Source organism: Bufo gargarizans, chromosome 1 (assembly GCF_014858855.1).
Source record: "Bufo gargarizans isolate SCDJY-AF-19 chromosome 1, ASM1485885v1, whole genome shotgun sequence".
Lineage (NCBI taxonomy): Eukaryota > Metazoa > Chordata > Amphibia > Anura > Bufonidae > Bufo > Bufo gargarizans.
This window is the reverse complement of record NC_058080.1, coordinates 235,929,979-235,936,193: the sequence shown is the minus strand read 5'-3', so window position 1 is coordinate 235,936,193 and position 6,215 is coordinate 235,929,979.

Below are 6,215 nucleotides of genomic sequence, written 5' to 3'. Positions count from 1 at the left end.
CCAACATCGCATCAGAGTGGATGAACCTCAGTGGTGCTTACTGTTCCACTGCTGGCTCTTTATCTCCTTGGTGCCCTGATATCCACATCCTGTTGATGAGGGGCATGTGGCCACTGCAGCCAATAGCTGGCCTTAGCGGTGGCCTGCTCCCCCTACACATAACAGAAGTGGAGCAGGTAACCGCAGTGGCCAGGTATTGACTACAGTGGTCATGTGTTCCTCTTAAACAGGCTAATATCAGAAAACCAGGGAGGTGATGAGCCAGCTGTGGAGCGTTGGGAACCTGGTAAATATGATCACCACCACCCTGTGTTGACCACTTCGTGAGGTAAGATGTAATGTAATCATTAGACTGCGTGCTGCAAAATTTAAGCCACAGATGGCTGTCTTTTATTTATTTTTTTGGCCTCTTGACTAGAGATGAGCAAAGTGAGCTTCGGATGCTACATTTGTTACAATACTGTTCGGAGATTAGTCTCTGTGCAGTACTAGAATGTATGGGCTGTTGAATAACTTTGGTAGTTGATCATTACAGTGGAAAAAACTTTAAACCAAACTTAGCTTTAGTTCCGAGTGGTACCTTGGAACCGAAGCAGAGTTTGGTAATTGATCATTACAGTGGAAAAACTTGGAACCAAAGTTATTCAACTTGTGCTCATCGTCTCCTATAAATTGTAATACTGTACGGAGACGAATGTAGCGTCTGAAGTTGCTTGTACCATAGACTCCAATAAAATATTTTTGCTGCCTGTCAAGCGCTGCACTGGCGCACCTTAGCAGGCAGATCAGTATAACAGGCCTGGGAGCCTTCACAATGCACCATGCTATCATAGCAAGGGTTCCAAGCCCCATGATTTCCCCATGGGGCTCTGACTGGAGGACAGGCTGTCCACTCCCTTTGACTGCTTAGATCATTATGCCCAACCTGCGCCCCTCCAGCTGTTGCAAAACTACAACTCCTAGCCTGCCTGGACAGCCTACAGCTATCACGGCATGCTGGGAGTTGTAGTTTTGTAACAGATGGAGTGCCACAGGTTGACCTTAGTTGAAGCAGTTGTTACTTATTGTGGCAACTAAGGTGTTAAATGATGGAGATTGGACTTGACTTATCTTTCATCCTGTGACCAGCTGTCGGCTGCATTATACAGTCAGCACCTGCATTGTATAGAGTGGGTTCCAAACATCACAATGATACAGTATGTTTGCCATTAAGTGGTTAAAATGGAACAGTCACAGGGGGGCATAGCTAGCGGCACATGAAGGCAGACATGTGAACCCTGAGCATTCAGCCTTACATGGGGTCCAAAGTGGTTAAGTGCCCCAGAATGTGTACCATCTGTACAGGCACCGAGAACCATGCCGAAGCCTGATGGAGCGTCCCAGCTTTTTTTTTTCCTGCTGCAGATGTGATCCAAGATGGTGCCTCCTGCGCTTCGGACATAGTAGCTGCGTCCTATCCTTGGCAGCTCTTCATCCAGTTTCTCCACACTCAAGAAGTACCTCCTCCCCTACCTCACAGTCCTCAGTGCTTCTGGCAATCCCTGCCCAATATTGCTGTAATAGCCCTTCAGGGAAGGGGCAGAGTACGCCAGGAGAAGCTGCCATTAAGGGCTGTTTCACACGATCAGATGCCGTGCGTGTCATCCGCTGCATGAAAGACAGTCAAGCCCCGCACTGGACAACAGAGACATAGGGCATTAACATGATTGATAATGCTCCGTGCCTCTCTGACCGTTTTAATCCAAAATCAGTGCCAACTTTACCTCACTGATTTTGTAGTAAAAAGATCAGAGGGGCACAGAGCATTATCAATCATGTTAATGCTCAGTGTATCTGCTGTCTGGAATGGGGCTTAGCTTGTTTCACGCAGCTGATTACCCGCACGGCATCTGCTCGTGTGAAACAACCCTTATGGGTCTAATGCAGGATCTCTTGTGGGTACTTCAGGAGACGCTCCTATTACAAAAGCCACAACGAGGATATTAACCGCCTAACGCAGGGATGCGTCTTGCGGTCGGTTTGTTCCTCGTAGACGCATCGGCGCGTCATCTCGCGAGGTTTCCTGTGAACGCGTGCTCACAGGATCTCAAGGTAAACGAGTTGATCTACAGCCTGCCAGCGGTGATCATTCGCTGGCAGGCTGTAGATGCGTTTTTTATTTATTTTTTTAACCCCCAAAAAATATATTGGACGCTGTTTTGTTAACAGCGTCTAATATACCTGGTCCTCTGGTGGTCCCTTTTGCTTGGATCGACCACCAGAGGACACAGGCAGCTCTGTAAGTAGCACCAATCACTACACTACAAGCCTATTTATTTTAGCCCCTTTGTGCACCTCGGCTGCAAAAAAGTGTCACACGTAGTATCGCCGTTCTAAGGAGAAGTAGGGCAATGTGTTTTGGGCTGTATTTTTACATATACCCATGCTGGGTGAGAGAAATATCTCTGTAAATTGACAAATTTGTATAAAGAAATGGAAAAAGTTGTCATTTACAGAGATATTTCTCACACACAGTATGGGTATATGTAAAAATACAACCCTAAACACATTGCCCTACTTCTCCTGAGTACGACGATACCACATGTGTGACACTTTTTTGCAGCCTAGGTGGACAAAAGGGCCCAAATTCCAATGAGTACTTTTAGGATTTCACAGGGCATTTTTACGCATTTGGATTCCAAACGACTTCTTACACTTTAGGGCCCCTAAAATGCAAGGGCAGTATAAATACCCCACATGTGACCCCATTTTGGAAAGAAGACACTCCAAGGTGTCCCCAATATACTTATTGCATTTTTTTTATTTTTATTAAAGACATGTAGAACAATACATTTAGAGAAAAATTTATATAGAAATGTAGTTTTATTTGAAATTTCGATTAATATCAAGAAAAGTAAAAATGTCAGCAGCAATAAAATACCACCAAATGAAAGCTCTATTAGTGAGAAGAAAAGGAGGTAAAATTCATTTGGGTGGTAAGTTGTATGACCGAGCAATAAACGGTGAAAGTAGTGTAGTGCAGAAGTGTAAAAAGTGGCCTGGTCATTAACCCCTTAAGGACCGAGGACGTACCGGTACGCCCTATTTCCCGAGTCCTTAAGGACCGAGGACGTACCGGTACGTCCTGACTTAAAATCTGAATTCCGGCGCCGCGGGGGTTAATCGGAACGGGATTTCGGCTGAAATCATTCAGCCGGCATCCCATAACAACGCAGGGGGGGGGTCATTTGACCCCCCCGTGTCGGCGATCGCAGCAAACCGCAGGTCAATTCAGACCTGCGGTTTGCTGCGCTTTTTGCAGTTACGCGGGGATCAGAAACTTCAGAGTGCCTAAAATCAAGATTTCACCTTCCCCCTGCACCCCTGCACGATTTGATGGCGGCGGGTGGTGCAGGGGGGGGTGTCGCAGGCAGTGGGGGCGTTGCGGCAGGCGGGATTGCGATCCCCCGCCCGCCTCCCCTTGAATAATCGTTGGTTTCTAGTGGATATACCAGGGTGCCAGCACATTGCTGGCACCCTGGTATAAATGGCTGACATCGTTGATGCGATGTCAGCCGTTTAACCCTTTCCATACAGCGGTCCGTACGGACCGCTGTATGGAAAAAGTTAACAGTGCAGGGAGCTCCCTCCCTCTCCCATCGGGGGGCTGCTGTGCCTTTGCAGCCCCCCGATGGGAGAGGGAGAGAGCCCCCAGGCATCCCCCCGAGAGCCCCGTCCTTACCCTTCCCCGTCTGCGAAGTTGTGGCAGACGGGGAAGGTTCCCATGGCAACAGGACGCCTGCTCAGGCGTCCTGCTGTCCATGGTGCTGAACAGATCTGTGCTGAAAGCATAGATCTGTTCAGTGTAAGTAAAATACAGTGCAGAACCCTATATAGGTTCTGTACTGTATTATACAGACATCAGACCCACTGGATCTTCAAGAACCAAGTGGGTCTGGGTCAAAAAAAAAAAAAAAAAAAGTTAAGATAAAAAAAAAAAACATTTATCACTGAATAAAAATTTAAAAAATAAAATACACTACACATATTAGGTATCGCCGCGTCCGTAACGACCTGATCTATAAAACGGTCATGTTACTTTCCCCGCACGGTGAACGCCATAAAAATAAAAAAATAAAAACTGAGAAAATTGAAATTTTGCCCACCTTACTTCCCAAAAAAGGTAATAAAAGTGATCAAAAAAGTCGCATGTACGCCAAAATAGTACCAATCAAACCGTCATCTCATCCCGCAAAAAATGAGACCCTACTCAAGATAATCGCCCAAAAACTGAAAAAACTATGGCTCTTAGACTATGGAAACACTAAAACATGATTTTTTTTTTGTTTCAAAAATAAAATCATTGTGTAAAACTTACATAAATAAAAATAAAGTATACATATTAGGTATCGCCACGTCCGTATCGACCGGCTCTATAAAAATATCACATGACCTAACCCCTCAGATGACCACCGTAAAAAAAAAAAAAAAAAACGTGTAAAAAAAGCAATTTTTTGCCATCTTACGTCACAAAAAGTGTAATAGCAAGCGATCAAAAAGTCATATGCACCCCAAAATAGTGCCAATCAAACCGTCATCTCATCCCGCAAAAAATGAGACCCTACTCAAGATAATCTCCCAAAAACTGAAAAAACTATGGCTCTTGGACTATGGAAACACTAAAACATGATTTTTTTTTGTTTCAAAAATAAAATCATTGTGTAAAACTTACATAAATAAAAATAAAGTATACATATTAGGTATCGCCATGTCCGTATCGACCGGCTCTATAAAAATATCACATGACCTAACCCCTCAGATGACCACCGTAAAAAAAAAAAAAAAAAAAAACGGTGTAAAAAAAGCAATTTTTTGCCATCTTACGTCACAAAAAGTGTAATAGCAAGCGATCAAAAAGTCATATGCACCCCAAAATAGTGCCAATCAAACCGTCATCTCATCCCGCAAAAAATTAGACCCTACTCAAGATAATCGCCCAAAAACTGAAAAAACTATGGCTCTTAGACTATGGAGACACTAAACAATTTTTTGGTTTTAAAAAAAAGTTATTGTATAAAACTTACATAAATAAAAAAAAATTGTATACATATTAGGTATCGCCGCGTCCGTGACAACCTGCTCTATAAAATTACCACATGATCTAACCTGTCAGATGAATGTTGTAAATAACAAAAAAAAAAAACACGTGCCAAAAAAGCTATTTCTTGTTACCTTGCCTCACAAAAAGTGTAATATAGAGCAATAAAAAATCATGTGTACCCTAAACTAGTACCAACAATACTGCCACCCTATTCCGTACTTTCTAAAATGGGGTCACTTTTATGGAGTTTCTACTCTAGGGGTGCATCAGGGGGGCTTCAAATGGGACATGGTGTCAAAAAAACAGTCCAGCAAAATCTGCCTTCCAAAAACCGTATGGCATTCCTTTCCTTCTGCGCCCTGCCGTGTGCCCTTACAGCAGTTTACGACCACATATGGGGTGTTTCTGTAAACTACCGAATCAGGGCCATAAATAATGAGTTTTGTTTGGCTGTTAACCCTTGCTTTGTAACTGGAAAAAAAAATAAAAAATGGAAAATCTGCCAAAAAAGTGAAATTTTGAAATTGTATCTCTATTTTCCATTAAATCTTGTGCAACACCTAAAGGGTTAACGAAGTTTGTAAAATCAGTTTTGAATACCTTGAGGGGTGTAGTTTCTTAGATGGGGTCACTTTTTTGGAGTTTCTACTCTAGGGGTGCATCAGGGGGGCTTCAAATGGGACATGGTGTCAAAAAAACAGTCCAGCAAAATCTGCCTTCCAAAAACCGTATGGCATTCCTTTCCTTCTGCGCCCTGCCGTGTGCCCTTACAGCAGTTTACGACCTCATATGGGGTGTTTCTGTAAACGGCAGAGTCAGGGCAATAAAGATACAGTCTTGTTTGGCTGTTAACCCTTGCTTTGTTAGTGGAAAAAATTGGTTAAAATGGAAAATTAGGCAAAAAAATGAAATTCTCAAATTTCTTTCCCATCTGCCAATAACTCTTGTGCAACACCTAAAGGGTTAACAAAGTTTGTAAAATCAGTTTTGAATACCTTGAGGGGTGTAGTTTCTTAGATGGGGTCACTTTTATGGAGTTTCTACTCTAGGGGTGCATCAGGGGGCTTCAAATGGGACATGGTGTCAAAAAAACTGTCCAGCAAAATCTGGCTTCCAAAAACCATACGGCGCACCT